The 22022-nt window shown below is 38.8% G+C and overlaps 1 long non-coding RNA gene across 1 annotated transcript; it reads right to left on the bottom strand.

The window, feature by feature from the left end:
• Positions 1–242: 242 nt before the first annotated feature.
• On the bottom strand, positions 243–20838 carry LOC138910823 (uncharacterized). The gene is made up of 2 exons (XR_011415980.1): positions 20407–20838; positions 243–556 (listed from the first exon to the last, which is right to left on the bottom strand). It is a non-coding gene; the product is annotated as an uncharacterized lncRNA (long non-coding RNA).
• Positions 20839–22022: the final 1184 nt, after the last annotated feature.

Genomic DNA, 22022 nt, shown 5'->3' with positions numbered 1-22022 from the left:
GGAAGGATAACATCCTATATGTCCTATAGCCTCAAGTTTATAAATGTGGTGCACAACACACTCATAAACAAGATTTTACTAGACACATTTTGCAGACAACCCTTGGATAGAACTGCTCTGATACCACTTTCGTCACGACCCAAACCGATGGGCCATGACGAGTGCCCGAGCCTACCTGTCGAACACCTCTAAGAATATGTCTAAGATAAAACATGAAATAAGTGTAGGGCATGCATAACATCTGGCAGTAAACTACTGAATTATGTAAATAACATACGCGAGAAAACGTGCCCAAAAGACATATGTACATATATATACGGAAATATGGTAGGGCGAGCCGACAAGGCCACATACTATCCGACTATACATGACTATCTACAGACCTCTAATAGAGTGTACAACTGTATAAAGGATGAGACTGGGCCCCGTCATACCCATATATGTATACAAACATATCGTACCAAAACCCAGAAGCAGCTACGGATCAAATAGAGCATACCAACTCTCGCTGAACAAGGATCCTAAGAAGGAGGACCGCCAGCCTGTCTACCTGCACCTGCGGGCATGAAATGCAAACCCCAGGAAATAGGGGCGTCAGTACAAATAATGTACCGAGTATGTAAGGCATGAAAATCAGTACATAGGAGACATAAAAAGAAATATGGAGTAAAGGAATCCTCCTGTAAGTCTAAATAACTTTGTGAACACTAAAATATTTATAATTTCATGCATGTGCATATGAAGGTCATATCATGCATAGGTATATGCGTACACAACATCATCAAGCCTCTGAGGGCATCACATCATATCATCTCGGCCTCAGTAGGTGAAATCATCAACGTATACCAACTGAACAGGTGGTGGTGCGTATATAATGTCGTAACCTTTCTCCATACCCCATATACATATACATATATATATATATATATATATATATATATATATATATATATATATATATATATTGCGCGTATATAACACCATTTGGTAGTGGGACAATGTACATGTATAAATGAATGCAATACATAATGAAGTAAGTCAATAAGATCTCTCGGGATGTCATACAATCAATATGCCTTCGGGTAATATCAAGAAATAACTTTATCAACTTAGGTATTTTCTAAAACCCATGAACAGACGATATAATAATAAGACACATGGGGAAGCAACAACATAGGCACCCCTAGTGTTTCTATGAATAGAGGCATTTATGAAAGTTGTGCGTTTGCTTGTTTCATTTGTATCATATGGATCATGCCAAAAGGAAAGAAGGGATAACCTTAACATACCTGAGCCGATTCTCTTAACAATCCCTCTAACCCACGTCTTTTGCAAAAAAACACGTAACGACATATTGAAGTAGGGAAAAATCTGTATGATATTCTTGAGAAAGATTGTACCGTGCTCCCTTAAAATTGCATCTCACACTGCTGTAGCACTATAAGGGTTCATATGAATTCTTTTTGAGACTTTCCATCCGTTACTAGCAAGCCTATACATCTCACTTTAATTGTCTTTATCAAAGTGGGTGTGGGCGCTACTTTATGTGATTACTTTGACAAAGAATCCCCTAACTATGCCACCTAGCTACCTAATTTACCTAGTCAATATTAGGCTTGATTACCAATCCAACTTGCTGCCACGTTGGGAGGTCTAATTAATTAGTTAACTTCCCACTAAAATCAATAATTAACCCATTACCAATATAATTAGGAATTATCTCAAATTACTTAAAAGACTAATCACCTTTAACATACTTTATACACCTTACTATCATGGTCATGTGGTACATTATATGGTATTAGTCCATAAATACGGAGTATTATAGCTTAGACCGTATTTTATCCCAAATTGTCAAACTTCAACGAAACTCATTCTCTTTGATTTGCTTACCCTCTAACCTTCACGGAACTTACTTATCACATGTTATAAATAACATAATTACCTATATCCTCAAAATTAATCTCATTCCCTACTTTACATTGATCAACTTACGACGAAACTTTAACGTACGGAAGTGCGAAAGATAACACACATCCACCCCTTTCTCTCTCGGAACTGCCTCAACACTTCTGGATTGTACTTGTCAAGATCTCTGAGTTGGAATTGCCGCTCAAGAGTGAGAGATCTCACCAGCCACCACTCTCAGAAACTAGTGAAGGCAGCCAGACTCACAAACCGGTCCTCCCAGAGCTCTTTATTCTTCGACCTCTCAAGGCCGGTAACTGTGGTATCACCTCTTCTACCATCGTCCAAAATATCATCCACGGCAGCTATTTGTGCTTCAGGGACATGTGTACAAGAGGGATCTGACGTGTCACCACGACCTCGAGATCTGACCATTTTCTGTAACAAGCAACAACAGAAGTCAGTTATAATTCAATTGAACAAAGACAGTGATCACAGAGTAAAACTAGAGTACAGGGTGGGGAAGTACGGTCCGCACAATTGCAAGTGCGGCCGCAGACTGTATTGTGCGGACCGCACAATTTGGAAGGGCGGCTGCAGTGATGAAACTGTGGTCCGCACAATTTTGAGTGCGATCGCACATCTGAAGTGCGGTCCACACAAATTTTATTACGGCCGCATATTGGATACCTCAAAATAACAACTCTCTGAAAACAGAGATTGGTATGATCTGCGGTCGCACACACATTTCTGCGGCCGCAATGGAATTTCTACAGTCCACACAATTTCAAGTGCGGTCCGCAGAATCATGCTTCACCAACTACCCTAATCTCCACTTCTGCGGACTGCACAATTTCTTGTGCGGCCGCATATTTGAAAATTAAATCGGGCAGACTTTCTAAGGGTTTCAATTTTTTGCACAAATTCGACATGGCAATAAAACATGATAATCAAGATGCCCATTCCCCAAATAGTATTTAGGAGTTGACCCAACACAATTTAAACCCCCACATAGACATAAAATTGACCTCTAGTGACAAATGGCTTAAAATAACTAACAAATTGTAAATTAAACTAAGAAAATTGAAGAATCCTAGAAGTGATTTGAGCATACCAAATTTGAAGTAATACAGATGAGTGATCATAGATGTTAGGCTTGAGAATAGCTACTTTAGCAAGAAAGATCAATTTTTTATGAATTTGAGCTCAGAGAGGGGAAAAGTCGAACAATAGCCCCACAAGTACTATTTATACTGAAGGGCCAAACTTAAGGGACAAGAGATCGAAGTGCGGCCGCAAAATTACTTCTACGGTCCACACTCTACTACATGGTAGTTCAATTGTCTTTGATCATTTGCGGTCCGTAGATTTAGCTATGCGGCCGCAGATTTTGGTGCGGACCGCAGGTTTCGTTGTGCGGCCGCACGTTGGCTGTTTCTCTGACAAACAAACTTTAGAGAGTTTGCATTTTTCATCTCATTTTGTGCGGTCCGCACAAGATTTGTGCGGCCGCAATTGCCTTTTGCTGTAGCATTCAAAATTGTGCGATCCATACTTTTTCCATACTTAGCCATTTTTCTGAGCACGGTTCCTTTAAAGCACACTCAGTCCTGCAACACACTTCAAATCCGATTAGCACAAAATAACACCTATCTATAAAAGAAGAAAATAAAAAGAAAACATGGGTTGCCTCCCAAGAAGAGCCTGATTTAACGTCGCGACACGATGCAGATTACCATCACTTCAAATGAATAAGTGCCACCATGTGGCCATTATCAGCTTGTCCCAAATAATGCTTCACTTGGTGACCGTTGACTCAAAATACCTCATCATTTTTGTTTTTCAAGTCCAATGCACCAAAAGGTGTCACACCCATAATTTCAAAGGGACCACTCCATTTGGATTTCAGCTTTCCGGGAAACATCTTCAATCGTGAGTTGAACAACAAAACAAGATCGCCCACCTTAAACTCCTTGTTTCAGATGTATTTGTCATGAAGGACTTCATTTTCTCTTTGTACAAGGATGAACTTACATATGCATGGTACCGGAACTCATATAATTTATTTAATTATGCAACCCGCAAGTTAGCGGCTGCATCCCAATCAAGATTTAACTTCTTTAAATCCCACATGGATTTGTGCTCGAGTTCCACCGGAAGATGACAAGCTTTGCCAAATACCAATCGGTATGGAGATATCCCGATAAGAGATTTGAAAATAGTCTGATAAGCCCATAGTGCATCATCAAGCTTCTTTGACCAATTCATCCGGTTATCATTCACTGTTTTGGACAGGATACTCTTTATCTCCCGGTTGGAGACTTCCACTTGACCTATAGCTTGAGGATGATAGGGAGTCATAACTTTATGAGTGACACCATACTTGCTAAGCAAGGTGTCAAAAGCCTTATTGCAAAATGCGACCCCCCATCACTTATGATAGCTCGCGGAGAACCAAATCTTGTGAAAATATTCTTCTTCAAAAATGCCACCACACTTCTCGCTTCATTGTTGGGTAGAGCAACAACCTCAACCCATTTAAACACATAATCAACCGCGACCAAGATGTAGGTGTTTCCACAAGAACTCACAAAGGGACCCATGAAGTCAATACCCCACACATCAAAGATATCAATCTCTAAAATGGTAGTGAGAGGAATTTCATTCTTCTTCGAGATTTCGCCGGCTCGTTGTCATTCATCAATCTTTTCACCATATCACTTGCATCTTTGTAGAGAGTGGGACAATAGAAATCGCAACTTAGCACTTTAGCCGTCGTTCTTGCTCTGCCATGGTGACCACCATAAGGCGAAGAGTGAAAAGCTTCAAGAATAACATTTTGCTCTTCATCCTGTACACATCTTCTAATTACACCATCCGTGCAAATCCGGAAGAGGTAAGGCTCATCCCAATAATAATCTTGATAATCCCGTTTGAGCTTCTTTCTTTGATTTGAAGAGAACTCATCTGGGATGATTCCACACACAAGGTAGTTTACTAGATCGGCGAACCATGACACCTTATTCATTGAAATAGCCAAGAGTTGATCATCTGGGAAGGAGTCATTGATTTCAAGGCCATCATGCGGCCTCACCTCTTCCTCCAAATGAGACAAGTGGTCCGCCACTTGATTTTCACTACCTTTTCGATCTTTGATGTCATTATCAAACTCTTGAAACAATAGCACCCATCTCATCAACCGAGCTTTTGAATCTTTCTTGCTCATAAGATAGAGAAGTGCCGCATGATCTGTATGAACAATAACCATTGCACCCATCAAGTATGGGCGGAACTTCTCAATAGCAAACACAATGGCAAAGAGCTCTTTTTCGATAACGGTGTAATTGACTTAGGCATCATTCATGGTCTTACTAGCATAGTAGACCGGATGAAAAATCTTATTGATACGTTACCCCAAAATTGCTCCAACCGCTACATCACTAGCATCGCACATGAGCTCAAAAGGAATACTCCAATTAGGAACGGTGATGATAGGAGTTGTTGTCAACTTGAACTTGAGCAATTTAAAGGCTCTCATGTAATCATCATTGAAGTGAAATTTAGCATCTTTCTCCAAAAGCTTGCATAAGGGGTTCACCACTTTGGAAAAATCCTTTATGAAGCGCTGGTAGAACCCTGCGTGACCCAAGAAACTTCTCACTCCTTTCACGGATGTTGGAGATGGAAGTTTAGAAATCACCTCTATTTTTGCCTTGTCGACCTCAATGCCCTTCTTTGAAATTTTGTTGCCAAGGACAATGCCCTCCTCGACCATGAAATGACATTTCTCCCAATTCAACACCAAGTTCGTTTCTTCACACCTTGCCAATACTTTATCCAAATTTGCCAAGCAATCATCAAAGGAATCCCCGACTACCGAAAAGTCATCCATGAAAACTTCAAGGTAGTCCTCTACCATATCAGTAAAGATCGCCATCATACACCGTTGAAAAGTGGCTGGTGCATTGCACAAGCCAAATGGCATCCGCTTGAAAGCGAAAGTGCCATAGGGACAAGTGAAAGTTGTTTTCTCTTGATCTTCCAGGGCAATAAGGATTTGATTGTAGCCCCAATATCCATCTAGAAATCAATAGAACGCCCGGCCGGCCAACCTATCAAGCATTTGGTCAAGAAAGGGTAGTGGGAAATGGTCTTTCCTTGTGACTTTATTTAGCTTCCGATAGTCCATACACACTCTCCAGCCGATCATCGTTCTTGTTGGAATCAACTCGTTCTTATCATTGGTGACCACAGTTATGCCTCCCTTCTTCGGGATACATTGCACCGGAGAAGTCCACGAACTGTCGGAAATAGGGTAGACCACCCCAGCATCCAACCATTTGATAATCTCCTTTTTGACCACGTCTTGTATGGCTTCATTGAGTCTCATTTGATGTTCAATTGATGGCTTGACATCATCCTCCAAGTTAATCTTGTGCATGCAAAATGTAGGGCTTATTCCCCGAATATCTGCCAAAGTCCACCCATGAGATTTCTTCCTCTTATGGAGCACCGCAATGTAGAGTCAACTTACACGTTAGTCAAACAAGAGGAAAGAATAATTGGTAAAGTAGAACAAGGGCCAAGGAATTCATACCTGAGATGTAGAGGCAATGGCTTCAACTCCAAGATAGGAGGCTCTTCAATTGAAGGCTTTCTAGGAGGAGTTTTCCTATTCTTAAGATCCAAGGAAAGCTTTCGGGGTGCATAGTTATACGACCCCATTCCTTGCAAAGAATTAACACATTCTATAAAGCCATCCATCTCATCATCATCAAAGTTTAGCAAGACGGCCTCCAACATGTCACCCACATTAATCGTGGCACTTGTATCATCAATAATCACATCGGTCACCAAGTCCACGAACGAACATACTTCATTGCTATTCGGTTGCCTCATAGATTTGCACACGTGGAACACTACCTTTTCATCACCCACCCAAAAAGTGAGGTCATCAGCTTCCACATTAACAAGAGCCTTTCCCATAGCAAGAAAAGGTCTACCAAGAATAATCGGGATCTCATAGTCTACTTCACAATCAAGAATAACAAAATCCGCCGGGAGAATGAACTTGTCAACTCGAACCATTACAACCTCAATCACCCCCAACGGTCTCTTCATTGTACAATCGGCCATTTGTAATCTCATAGATGTGGGTCTTGGTTGCTCAATTCCCAATGTCTTAAAAATTGAATAGGGCATCAAATTGATACTCGTCCCAAGATCACAAAGAGATTTTTCAAACTCGGCAATTCCAACGGTACAAGGGATTATGAAAGCACCGGGATCTTCCAACTTAGGAGCCATCAAATGCAAAATTGTACTCACTTGGTGCATGACTTTGATAGTTTCAAAATTCATCGACCACTTCTTTGTCACCAAGTCCTTCATAAATTTTTCATATCCGGACATTTTCTTCAAGGCTTCAACTAATGGCACATTTATCGAGAGACTCTTCATCATATCAATGAACTTTTTAAATTGTTTCTCGCTATTTTTCTTAACAAGCCTTTGAGGATAGGGAGGAGGTGGCTTAGGCAATGGTGCCTTAGTTTTTTACACTACCGGTTCCGATATGTCAATCACATGATCCCTAGATGGGTTCACATCCTCTTGAGTCTTTTCCACTGTGTCATCAATATCAATCCACACCTCCTCATTTGCGCGCACAACATTGTTTGGGATTTCCTCTTCCTCTACCAGTTGCTCATCATCCACAAGTTGCCTTTGACTTGATGTAGGTGCATTCTCACCTCTTCCACTTCTTGTAATAATGGCCATGGCATGCCCCGTATTGTTTCCACCCTTCGGGTTCACCACCGTATCACTTGGTAGTGCCCCCTTAGGACGAGAATTTAAAGCTTGAGAGATTTGACCCATTGCACTTCTAAGTTTTGGATTGACGTGTTGTGTGAAGCAAGTTGGGCATTGGAATCGGCATTCTTCTCCATCATTTACTTGAACATGTTTCAATATGACTCATTTCATTGTTAGAGGAACTAGGATCATGAGAAGGCTAAGGAGGTGAGTTGCTCGGTTGTTGATTCATCGGGGCCCTTTGAAAACCTGACCCCTGATTTCCTTGGTTGTTGTTCCACCCTCCTTGGTTGTTGCCTCCCCAATTGCCTTGATTGTTATTGTTTTGCCAATTACCTTGGTTATTGCTTCCACTCCAATTGCCTTAATTGTTTCCACTTTTCCAATTACCTTGGTTGTTAGAATTCCAATTGCCTTGATTATTTGAAGGTCTCCATTGTTGTTTACTAGGGCCTTGGAAGTTGTTTCTTTGTCTTTGAAAGTTGTTCACATATTGGACCTCTTCCTCTTGATCATTATAAGTATCACCTTGATCAAATCCACTATCATCTTGCACAAGATTATCCACTTTTTGTTGCACTTGTGGACTTCTTGTTCTTCTCTTGTTTACCATCACATTGACTCCCTCCATAGCATTGACTTGCCTCGAGTTTTGTACTTGTTGAAGTTTAGCCTTTGTCAATTGGTTCATGGTGGTTGTCAACTCGGCTATGGCTTGCACGTGGTCATGTAACTCTTTATGAAGAAGAATCACATTTGGATCACCTTGTGGAACATTGGATCTAGATTGCCATGCCGATGAAGTATCTGCCATCTCATCCAAAATATCACACGCCTCCGCATAGGGCGTAGTCATGAAGTTCCCACCGGCAAGTTGGTTCACTACACATTGATTGGTGGTATTGATCCCCCTATAGAAAGTTTGTTGAATCATGTTCTCCGTCATATCATTGTTGGGGCACTCTTTCACCATTGTTCTATACCTTTCCCATATCTCGTGCAGTGGTTCATTGGGCTCTTATTTGAATGCTAGAATTTCATCCCGAAGAATAGCCATGTGCCCGGGAGAGAAGTACTTTGAAATAAATTTCTCCGCTAGTTCATACCAATTATGAATGGGATGATTTGGCAAACGTTCCAACCAATCTAAAGCTTTTCCCCATAGAGAGAAGGGAAAAAGCCTTAGCCTCAAAGCATCCTCGGAGAATTTCATGGTATCGTCCAATTTCACTCCTCTCTTTAAGGTTATGAAAACGGTCGATGCAATAGTAATACCCAACAAGAGTTGGGGTCGAATTCCGCAGGGAGCTATATGAATGGGTGTTAGTAGTATATATCTTAACGCGTGAGTTCGTATATCTAAATTTGCGCTTCTGCAATATTTGGTTTTGTTTAAAAATCTAAACTAAACTATGATTGCGATTCAAAGAATGAAACTAGGAAATTATTTTTGTTGTTTTCTAAATGATATAAATGGCCTAGGGCTATGACCTTCACCTAGGTGTTTGCCTAATGCGTTCTAAACTTTAAAGCTTGTTTTATTGGTCGAGGTGTATTATAGCTATCAACACTCAAGTACCCACTCAATACCTTTCGGTAAGAGAGTGATTTTGCTCAATTTGGCTTTCTCATGTCCAAATGGGTATTGAACAAAATAGTTTATAAGAAGCTCAAGTCGAGTTTTACTATCTTTAGGTTCAACCCTTTAATTGTACTTATCAATCTCTCGATTGACCCAATTACTTACTTGCCAAGTTTTCCTAGACTATGTCTCTCTTTCTCAAGTAGAGACTAAGTCAAATAGGCATGAACTAATGTTTGCAACCATTAATTCTTCAAATAAAAACAAGAACAAGGCTAGATAATAAACACCCAACCATAAACAAACAATAAATCAAACACCCATTAAGTTTACACACTAGGGTTGAGTCACAACCCTAGTGAAAGTTTAGCTACTCACGTTTAAAATAGAAGAAATAGGAGAAGAAATGATAATTAAACCCATATTGATAATTAAAATGATGAAATCTATATTCAAAAAGTTCAAAATAGCAAAAACTACTAAAAAGAGTAAAAGAAACCGTCTACTGTAGCAACTGATGTCAAAAGTTGACCTAAGAAAGTGAAACTCTTTTATTTATACAAAGCTATAATTTTCGGAAAAAATGCCCTTTCGGAGGTTCTGCGGCCGCACAATTCTATGTGCGGTCCGCACTTTGCTTCAACTTGAAAAGGTTGGAAATCTGCGGCCGCATAATAATGAAGTGCGGCCGCACTGCCCTCTTTCTGCGGTCCGTACAATAATGTCTACGGCCGCACTTTGTTCTTCTGCAGTTCGCACATGGAATTATGCAGTCGCGCAGCTCTTCTTCTGTAGCCGCACAATAATTGTGTGGTCCGCACTTGTGTTGGACTGGAGGTGCAGGTTCTCTGAACTTTTTCTCTGACCCAACTTTTGCGGCCGCACAATTTGTGTGCAGTCCACATCTTGCAACATTCTCTGATGGAATTGCTTCACGACCTACGGCCGCAGATGATATTCTGCGGTCCGCACTTTGAGCTTTTGTGCCTGTTTTTGTCCTTGAGTTCATATTACTCCGTCTTGAGTTGGATTTCATCTCGGAAGCTCATCTTCCAATATTCCTGTAATTAAGTATATTTCATCAGTTTTCGGGAATACAATTAAGCACTTTTGGACTAAAACGAAAGCTAAAAGGCACTAATAAGTAGTCAAAATCTCCACTTATCAAGAAGAATCTGATAGAGAGGGATCTACAAATGATATTACTAGTTGTGAGGAGGAAGAGCCCATGAACTTACTGTTAGTTGTGAGGAGATTGATAGGGGTTCAAGTGAAAGAGGGTGATTCTGATCAAAGGGAAAATTTATTCCATGCTAGATGTAACATTGGTTGAAGAATTTGTTCCGTGATCGTGGATAGTGGAAGTTGCACTAATGTGGCTAGTGTGTCTCTTGTTGAGCAGTTGGGTCTTAGGACCATGAAGCATCCTCGTCCCTACAACCTTCAATAGTTGAATAACAGTGGAGAATTGAAAGTGAATAAGCAGGTTCTTCTTTGCTTCAAAATTGGGAAGTATATGGATGAAATTTTATACGATGTCGTACCTATGCAGGCTTGTCATCTATTGCTTGAGAGACCATGACAATATGATAGGAATGCATTACATGAAGGGAGGAGTAATAGTTATACTCTTTAGCTGAAGGGTAAAAAGTATCTCTTGAAGCCCTTGACTCCACTTCAAGTGTATGAAGATCATAAAAGAGTTAAACAATTGGGTGGGGAGAAGGTGAGAGAAGAAAAAAGAGAGAATGAGTGTAGAGGTAAAATTTCACTTGTTGAGATTGAGGAAAGTGAGGAAGCAAAAAAATCAGAAGGTAGTCGTAAGAGGAACAATGAAAAGAAACCGAGTGATAGTGAGAGGAAAGAGGCGAAAGAAAGAGAGTTGGACCTTTTTGTAAAAGCCAAAGAGTGTGAAAAGACCCTTAGTGAAGGAATACCATTTTTACTATGTGTGTATAAAGGAGCTTATTTGAATACTAACGAACTCTCTAACTCTTTTTCTAGTGATTTTATCTCTTTACTGCAAGAATATAATGATGTCTTTTCTGAGGCACTACCTGAAGGATTACCACCACTTAGGGGGGATTGAACACTAGATTGACTTTGTACCGGGATCTCAGATTTCGAATAAATTGGCTTATAAGAGCAACCAAGAGGAGGCTAAGGAGCTTCAAAGGAAAGTAAAGGAGTTGCTAAATAAGGAGTTCTTGAGGGAGAGCATGAGTCCTTGTGTTGTACCAGTCATTTTGGTACCAAAGAAGGATGGGTCTTGGCGTATGTGTGTTGACTGTAGAGCTATCAACAAAATCACAGTAAGTATAGCTATCCCATTCCTAGATTGGATGATATGTTGGATGAGTTGCACGAAGGTGTTTTCAAAAACTGATTTGTGAAATAGAAATCATCAGATTGGATGAATCCTGGTGATGAACGGAAAAAAGCCTTTTAAACTAAAAATGGTTTGTATGAATGGTTAGTTATGCCTTTTGGGTTAACTAATGCATCTAGTACATTTATGTGCTTGATGGATCATGTTTTAAAGCCATTTAGAGGTAAATTTATTGTTGTCTATTTTGATGATATACTTATTTACATTGATTCTTTGGATGATCGTCTTTTGCATGTTAAAAGTGTACTTGATGTACTTAAGAAAGAGAAACTCTTTGCAAATCCTAAGAAGTGTGATTTTTGTGTTGATAGGGTGATTTTCTTGGGGTTAGTTGTGAGTGGGAAAGGCATAGTGGTTGATGAGACGAAAGTGAAATCCATTAGAGAGTGGCTTGTTCCGAAGAGTGTGTCAGAGGTTAGGAGTTTTCATGGTCTCGCTAGTTTCTATAGGATATTTGTTAAGGGTTTAGTACCATAGCTGCTCCTTTGACTGTAGAAATTAGGAAGGATAAGGGATTTAAATAGGGTAAGGAATATGAGGCTTTTGAATTACTGAAGAAGATGCGTAGTTCAACCCCTTTGCTACAACTACCCGATTTTAGTAAGACTTTTGGGGTTGAGTGTGATGCTTCTGAGGTAGGTATAGGTGCAGTTCTTATGCAAGACCAAAAACCTATAGCTTACTTTAGTGAGAAATTGAGTGGATCAACCTTAAATTATTCTACTTATGATAATGAGTTGTATGCCCTTGTGAGAGCTTTAGCCAATTGGCAACATTATTTGTGGCCAAAGGAATTTGTGATTAGGACTGACCATGAGAGTCATAGATTCCTAGAGAGTTAGTCAAAGTTAAACAGAAGACATGCTAAATGGGTAGATCTTATAGAGACCTTTCCATACGTTATCCACTATAAGCAAGGCAGAGATAATGTTGTGGCTGATGCACTTTAGAGATAATGTTGTGGCTGATGCACTTTCTAGATGATATATTCTGATCAATGTGTTAACTGCTAATTTGATGGGGTTTAGCATATTAAATATTTATATGATAGTAACCCAACTTTTAGTAGTAAGTACAAGGAGTATAAGTTGGGTGTGTTTGAGGGATTCCTTATGGATGATGGTTATTTGTTTAGGAATGTAAATTTATGTGTCCCTAGATGTTCTTTGAGGGAATTGTTTGTTAGAGAGGCACATAGTGGTGGAATGATGGGGCATTTTAGAGTTTCTAAAACACTTGAGCGCCTAAAAATATTTTTATTGGCCCCACATGAGGAGAGATATAGGTAAAGTTTGTGGTAGATGTATTGAGTGTCTTTAGGCTAAGTCTAAGGTTAAGCCACATGGGTTATATACTCTATTGCCTATTCCCAAAAGACCTTAGTTAGATATTTCTATGAATTTTGTTTTGGCCTTACCAAGGACTAGGAAGGGGCATAATTGCATATTTGTTATGGTTGACCGTTTTTCTAAGATGTCACATTTTATTCCTTGTCACATGAAAGATGATGCGTCTTACGTATCTACGTTATTTGAGAGAGGGGTTTTGAGGTTACATGGGGTGCCTAGATCCATTGTTAGTGATAGGGTTACTAAGTTTGTTAGCCAATTTTGGAGAACTTTGTGGTCTAAGTTAGGAACTAAGCTATTGTATTCTACAACTTGTCATCCCCAAACAGATAGTCAGATTGAGGTAGTCAATAGGACTTTGGGTAGTACGTTGTGAGCTGCACTTAGGGGTAAGTAAACTCCTTGGGAGGAGCGTCTACCGTTGATTAAGTTTGCTTATAATAGATTTGTTCACTCTTCCATGGGTAAGTCTCCTTTTAAGGTTGTATATGACTTTAATCTGCTAACACTTTTGGATTTGATTTCTTTGCCTATGAGTGATGTTGTGAATATAGATGGTAAGAACGAGGCTGAAGCATTGAAGAGGATTCATGAGCAAGTGCGTTTGCAATTAGAGAAGATATATGAAAAGGTTTCCAATAGAGATAACAAAGGAAAAAAACATGTTATTTTCAAACTTGGTGATTGGGTTTGGGGTCACTTGAGGAAGGAACAGTTTCCTGATAAATGCAAGTCCAAGCTGCATCCTCATGGAGATGGACCATATCAAGTTCTTGAGAAGATTGGCGACAATGCGTACAAGTTGGATCTCCCAAGTGAGTTCAAGGTGAGTGCGACATTACATATTTCTACCTTATCTCCTTTTGGTGCAGGTATATAAGTTTCGTGGACGAATCCTTTTCAAAAGAGAGGGATTGATATGATTCTAGACAGCCTAGGCAAAGTGGATGATATTAAAGATGACCTCAAATTATCTAGTAGACCGTTGACTCGTTCCAAGTCCAAGAACGCCTGAGGGATGCACGCTGAGGAGCTACATGGTCTTCAACAATTGACTAGAAGATGTTTGGAGAGTCACTTGGAGGATTCATGCAAAGGATGCTATGTTTGGAGTCATGAGAATTGAAGAATCAAGATCCCAAGTCAAACTGTGTGACACTGTTTCACCAACCGTTGGCTACGGTTCAAGAGGGGCCTGGAGAGATGAAGAAAATAAGCTTCTGGAATTCGTCACGGTTCAGCTTTGTGTCACGGTTGGGGTAACGGTTGAGGCTACGGTTTGGCCTGATGAATTTTTTTGGAACATTAACTTTGAAACTTTTCCTATTTTACCTATTGGGTATTTATAACATCCTAGGGTTATTTCATTAGGAACTTAGCATATTTTGACATAAGAAAACTCTTGACAGAGATTTGGAATCTCTTGGTTCGAGTTCGACTTTAGATTACCTGTTTTTAAGACTTGGGTTCTTGAGGCTAATCTTCTTCTCCTTTCTTTATCTGTAACGACCCAGCCGATCGTTTTGAGAATTTAAGTCTCGTTCGGTGGTATAAGGTCTTGAGCAACTTCGTATTATGTGCATTGACTTACATGCGTCGTCGAGTTAAGTTACCAGATGATTCAGAGTCAAATCGGAAGAAGGATTCAAGTTTTAGAAGCTTAAGCAGTAAGAGTTGACCGAAATTTGACTTTTATGTAAACGGCTCCAGAATGGGTTTTGGATGATTTCAACAGCTTCATATGGTGATTTTGGACTTAGACGTGCGTCCGGATTTAGATTTGGAGGTCCATAGGATGATTTGAAACATTTCGGTGAAATTTGAAGTTGGAAAGTGGATAGGTTTGACCAATAGTTGACTTTGGTAATATCGGGGTCGGAATGCGATTCCGAGAGTTGGAACAACTCCGATATGTCATTTGGGACTTGCCTGCAAAATTTGACCTCATTCCGGGTTGGTTTGATTGGTTTCGGCACGAGTTTACGAAGTTGAAAGATTTGGAAGTTCATAAGTTCGATTCTTGGCGCGATTTGTAGTTTTGGCATTGTTTGATGTGATTTGAGACCTCGAGCGAGTTCGTGTTAGGTTATGAAACCTGTTGGTTTATTTAGACGGGGTCCCGGGGGCCTCGGGTGAGTTTCGGATGGGCTACGAGCCATTTCCTCCTATTTTGGGACTGTTGTTTTCTGTCATCTGGTTTCCTTAATCGCATCCGTGTCACTTCCTCCGCATTTGCGTAGTGTAATTTTGGAGGATGAATTATTTTTTCTCCGCATTCACATAACTCCTTTCGTGATTGTGGAAGCCTGCCTTCCCCCTTCTTCGCGTTCGCATCTGATCCATCGCGTTCGCATAGTAGAAACTAGGAGCTGGGAGCTGGTGACAATTTCCTCTACGTGTTCGCACCATTCTATCCGTGAATGCGTAAGTGTGCTTTCCCCTCATTCGCGTTCGCGTGCCGTTTCACGCGTTCGCGTAACCCAGTTCCAGGGCCATTATTTTCCTTCTTCGCGATCGCACAACACCAATTCCGGGCAGTAGCCATTTCCTCTTCGCGATCACACCACCTATTCTGCGATCGCGATGTACAAACACCTGGGCAGCAAAATATATTTTCCAAATCGAGGGTTAGGCCATTTTTATCATATCTTGATTTGTAGAGCTCGGTTTTGAGCGATTCTTTATGGGTTTTTCAAGCAAATCGATCGGGTAAGTGTTCTTCACCTAGAATTTATTTTATTCCATGATCTTATTTTTATTTTTATCATTTAATTAGTGTTTTTGAGTGAGGAAAATGGGGATTTTTGAAGAAAATTTTCAAAATGAAAAATCATGATTTGAGGGACGAAATGGTATCGTAATTTAATAATTTTAGTATGGTTGAACTCGTATCAGAATGAGTGTTCGGGTTTTGTGAAATTTGTCGGGTTCCAAGGTGCGGGCCCGGGGGTCGACTTTTGGGATCGGTTTTTAGATTTTGATAAAGATTGAATCTTTATGATCCAGAATAATTTCTTATGAGTTTTATTTATGCTTTAAAGTTATTTTGGTTAGATTTGAGCCGTCTGGAGGTCATTTCACCCGAGAAGTTCATTTTAGAGTATCGGTTTGTCTTCTTTGAGGTAAGTATCTTGCCTAACTTCATGTGAGGGAACTACCCCTTAGGATTTGAGTCTTCTATGCTAATTGTAGTCCGTGTACGCGAGGTGACGAGTACGTGCTTGGACTTATTTTTGGAAAGTTGGCCTTTTAGGGTTCTTAGGTCTTTATATTCACTGATTATGCAGTTGTTATGTTATGAATATGTCTCGTAATTTCTAGTTTCACCTTTACCTACTTTAATTAGAATTAATTGCTTCATGATCTGCCCTTGTTGCTTATTTGAGTCATATGTGCCTTAACTGTAATTGTTATCTCTTCAATTGCCATGTTATCTTTCCCTTAACTGCTTATCTTTATTTGAAGCTATAATTATCTCTTTTGTAATTTTTCATCCTTAATTGAGGCTATGATTATCTTTTTGCTGCTTATCCCCAATTGAATTTGTTGTATCTCTTTCTTAATTGCCAACCTTAAAAGAAGTTAGATATCCTATATCTTAGTTGACTTGTCCTTATTTGGAATTATTCGTCTTGTGTTAGCTCCCTCATTGTCGAACTGTACATTGTGGACAGTTGTTACATAATATTTCCTTTCTTGTTGAGCTGTTCTTATTATGACTTGCATTCTCTATTGTGGCTACTCCTTGTGAATTAATTCCTCTATTCCTTTGAGTTCTGGAATTTCCGAGTTGATTTATTTGTCTCACCCTTATATTAGTGTTATTTTTTATGTTGTAGTAGTTGTTGTGATGCACGAGGTTTCTGTCGTGCGGTTGTTGTTATGGGGTTGCACGAGGTTTCTGCCGTGCTATTATTACTATTGATATTTGTACATGCTGCGTGACAAGGCGGGTTATATATATGTGGGTTGAGCATGTGGCGAGATAAGGTGGGAACATTATTATGCACGTGTGGCGAGACAAGACGGGCATTTACTTTACTATTGCACACGTGGTGAGACAAGGTGGGCTATGTCAGGGATTGATTGTGATGACTTGTGATGGCCCAAGGGAATTCTTGTTGTTGATGATTGTGTAGTGGTACACTTACCTATGTGAGCTTTATCTTGTGGAAAGTTATAAGAAAATATTCTACGTGCTGTCCATTTCTTTTCCTATACTTACTAGCTGGCATAAATCATGTTAGGACACTTGCACAAGTATACACGTAGTTGAGCACTCTTATCTATTAAGAGGTTTTCTTGATATTGCTGAGTATAGATGCACACCCTTGTTTACTTGCCTTCTATGTGAGGATGACTATATTTGGCACGTGAGTCGTCCGTGTGGTTATGAAGTGTAATGAGGGCACATGATGCCAAGTGTTAGGGTTTAGGTATTGGGACCCATGAGTTGTGAATAATCCGAGGTTCGGTACCTCGTGGAGTTTGTTGACTAAAACCTGATGCGAAAGCGGTCATTGTTGCTGAGTTATTATTTGTCCTTGTTGTATTTGTGATTTCGGATTTAGGTTGTGTTTACGTTTACCCTTTTATGTCATTATTATGGTATTCCGCTAATACTTGTTGTTGTTCTTTCCTATTGCAATTACTGTATTGTTAGTCATATCGCGTAGTCTTTATGTAGATATTATACTCTGTTGTTTCTATACTTATACTTTGTTCAGGTTATTTAGTCCAGTAGGTGTCTTGACTGTTCCTCGTCACTACTCCACTGAGGTTAGTCTTGATACTTGCTGGGTACCACTGTGGTATACTCATACTACACTTTTGCATATTTTTGTGCAGATCCAGGTATTGCAAAGTCAGTTTATCATTAGCTAGCAGCGCAGATTGTTGCTGTGGAGACTCAAGGTAAACCTGTTGCTGCGTTCGCAGGCTTCAGAGTCACCTTCCTATTTTGTATTCATATTGTCTTTACCTATTTCCAAACAGTTGTATTTAGAAGTTGTAGCAAACTCTGTAGAGCTTATGACTTGTACTACCGATTTTGGGAATTGTAAATTTTATAGGGATTTCCATTTAAAATTGTTAGATGTTATTTAATTATTATTGTTGTTCAGTAAATGTTAGGCTTACCTAGTTCCTAAGACTAGATGCCATCACGATACCCAAAGGAGGAGAAATTGGGTCGTGACAATATCTAGGGTTTCTAATTTATCGTTCTTGGGAGATGATCATATAGTATTTCGATTGTTGCTTGAGACGTTCACTTAGGGTTCTAAATTTTCTTCTATACTTCATTATTCCGACTACTTTGGTTATCTTAATCAGACCTATCATTAGTTTGGCTTTAATCACTGTTATTTTCATATTCCGTTATTTTATTTATCTCGGATCGTATCAACTAAACTTTGAAATGAAGAGGGTGCATTAGTTAAGCCGAAGGGCATAACTAAAAATTCATAATGACCTTCATATGTTTTGAAAGCTGTTTTATGGGTATCTTCATTTGCCATTCTCAGCTAGTGATAACCAGCTCTTAGATCTATCTTTGAAAATACTTCTGCTCCTCCTAACTCATCAAGCAAGTCTTCTATTATAGGGATAGGGAACTTATCTTTTATTGTCAACTGGTTAACCTCCCTATAGTCAACATATCATCTCCAACTTTCATCTTTTTTACCAACCAAAACAACAGGAGATGCATTGGGACTGGTTGAGTGTTGTATGACTCATTGATCAATCATTTCTTGAATTAGTTTCTCAATGATATCTTTCTTAACACCAGGATATCTATAGGGCCTCTTGTTCACTGGGTTTGCAGACCCAATAAAAGGAATCCTATGATCAAAGGAACCTATGTGGGGAGGTAGTGTGGTAGAAATTTCAAATATGCTGGAATAATATTCCAACAACACAGTTAAAGCTGGAGAGGTTTCAGTACCTTGGACAACTTGTATGTTATGAAAACTATGGTTCTCCTATGTGTTATTTGTTACTGTCATCGTGAAAAATTGAGTATCTTCTCCACCCTTCTTAACTATTGAACTTGCTTTAGCTGACTTAAGTTGTTTGCTGGCCCCTCTTAGCACATGCTTCCTTCCCTAATAGACAAACTCAATAGTTATGTTACTGAGATCAAATAAAATTCTGCCCAAGGTGTTTAACCACTTAACCCCCAAAACTATATCAACATTTCCTAAAGGTAAGAGTAGGAAATGTGGAGAGAAGGTAGTTCCTTGTAAAAGCCACTGCATATTCTTACACACAGATGTTGTTTGAACCTTTATTCCATCAGCTACACTGATGCATTACTCTACTATAGGACTAGCTTTGCACCCTAATCTATTGGCTACTTCTTGATCAATGAAATTATATGTTCTTCCGATGTCAATTAAAACTTGAAGAGGTCTTTTCTCATGGTAGCCAGTCACTCTGATGGTCTGATAACCAGTTACCCCAGTGAAAGCCTGTAATGATATTGTCATGAATTCATCTACTCCCTCCATGACATCCTATGTTATTTCATCCATATCCACTTAATTTATGGCTTCTTCTTTAATCAATTCTACCATGAAAATCTACCTTTTTGCCCTACAATTATGCGCAACTACATATTTTTCATCACAGAAAAAACATAAATCTTTGGACCTCTTTTTATCCATTTCTGTTGCAGTCAACCTTCTACCAGCTGTGTGACCATTAGTTTTATTGGTTTTCTGGGCATTTGATTCAAAAAATTTATTGAATGTGAAATTTGAAAAGGTAGATTTATGTGAATTATGTGGTTTGAATACAGAAGGAGTGGGTAATATTGGATTTTGGTATTTAGTAGCAGGTTTAAGGCCCCAAGATTGTGCATGAGCTTCAAAGATACATTCTTGTAATCTAGCAATTTTGTATGCTTGCATTAGCTTTCTAGGAGATTGAATTCTAACAGATTTGTTAAGTTCTGGTTTCAATCCACCTAAGAAACAGCTTATAGCATTTTCATTCGAAAGGTTAACTTCATTTAACAACCTATTAAATTCAGTCTGGTAATCCTTCACACTACCAACTTTGTCTCAAATTTTTGATAGCCTCCATTGGATCCTCAAACCCATCCCCAAAACTGTCATGTAAAGCCAGAACATATTCAGTCCAAGTTGGGAATATAACAGTATTTCTAGACCTCATAAACGACCTATGCCAAACAATAGCATCACCATCAAAATGAATACAAAGGACCTTCACCCTTTTCTTAAATGTAATTTCCTCCATAGAAAAAATATGATCCGCCTTATACAACCAAGATTTCAAATAATATCCAGCAAAATGAGGGAAATCAAGTCTAGAATATCGAGTGAAGGAGCTATTACCAGTCGGAGCAAAACTAGTTTGAGCTTCCTTAGAACGACCCACTCGAATAGGACCTGCAGATTCCCCATCAAATGAAGACGTCATTCCCTTGTCATGCTATTTGATAACTCCAATTGCCTCCTTAATTTCGAGCAACTCCTTATCTGTTTGCGCATTCCGAACATTTACACTAGTCAAGCCCTCCATCAATTTTTGTATTTGATCTTGAATTTCAGAGAATTTGCCTTCCATGATGTCAATGGGTTTGTCTTGATTCTTATCCCTAGCCATGTTAATGCCGAGGATCAACGTGCTCTGGTACCAAATGATGCAATTTGAAGAATGAATCATCAAGAAATCTAGGAGCTAAGGCTCGAAGATGATGGAAGCTAAGCCAAGGCAGATTGCCGAGAAAATAGCTCAGAGAATTTAGAAGAGAAGAGAGCATGATTCTTATTATATGAATGAATATGAGTAGGGGATAGGTCGGGTTGGTTTGAATTTTCTAATTAACAAATCAAACCAATTGTATCGGGTTATTAAATCTAAATACCAAACCAAACCAATAAAAGTCGGATTTTTTAATCTCGATTTTTCTCGGATTTTTAGGTTTTCGGATTTTTTCGTTTTTTTTTCATAAAGTCTTCATAGTACAAAACGTAAAATTTGTGCTCCAAATATTTCTTAAATCCTAGTAAGACATGACTCTATAAGGTATTTTTCAATAAAATAACATAAATATGAGATGAGTCATGACATTGTACTAAAATATTCAACAATAAAGATAATAAAATTGCATAAAATAAATATTATTAATAAGCCATAATGAAAACAAACATAATTTAAAATTATGACTAATAAATACTATTATTTACATGACTAACCGCTAAAAGAAAAATAAGTTATACATGTTATCTAAACCATGGAAAAACCAAAAAAAATAGATATCCAATACTATTTTCATTCATAGTACAATTGAATTGAATGTCTTTTATTAGCATTATTATTGATTTGATTTTGGTTTAGGATTTATTTGAGTTACTAACATTTATGGACTATAAAACTTATTGGAGCGTCCAAAAATTATAAGCCCAAGCTTGAAATAATACGTTAAAAGATAAAACTATGAAAAAGCTTAAGAAATATTTATAAAATACACTACAATAAATATTTTTATGTATTAAATATATTTAAAACTTCTATACATATAATGTCGGGTTGGTTTGGTTTCGGTTTGACTTTTTTTAGTTAAAACCAAACCAAACCAAATATGGTCGGAGTTTTTTTCCAACACCAAACCAAATTAAATTAAACCATAGTTGAATTTTTTTTTTTTGGTTTGACTCGGATTATCGGGTTGGTGCAGTTTGTCTGTTTCATTTGTACACCCCTAAATATCACTATATGAATTACAATGTATTTATAGAATGGATCAGTGAATTATGTAACTCCTGAGTGCCTCCAACTAATTTTAACTAACTGTGTAACTAACACTGATTTATTCTAACTAACTCTACCACATCAGCTCTGCTTGTAACGAACTCTGCCAAACCAACTGCCAACTTAGCTCGTTTTCTATATTTTGCAATATGTTTGGAGTAGCCTAAGAAGTGTGAAGGAAGGAGAGGAGGAGGAA

The sequence above is a fragment of the Nicotiana tomentosiformis genome, chromosome 5, assembly GCF_000390325.3.
Source record: "Nicotiana tomentosiformis chromosome 5, ASM39032v3, whole genome shotgun sequence".
Classification (NCBI taxonomy): domain Eukaryota; kingdom Viridiplantae; phylum Streptophyta; class Magnoliopsida; order Solanales; family Solanaceae; genus Nicotiana; species Nicotiana tomentosiformis.
The sequence above is the reverse complement of the archived record's forward strand: the minus strand, read 5'-3'. Positions and strand labels throughout refer to the sequence as shown.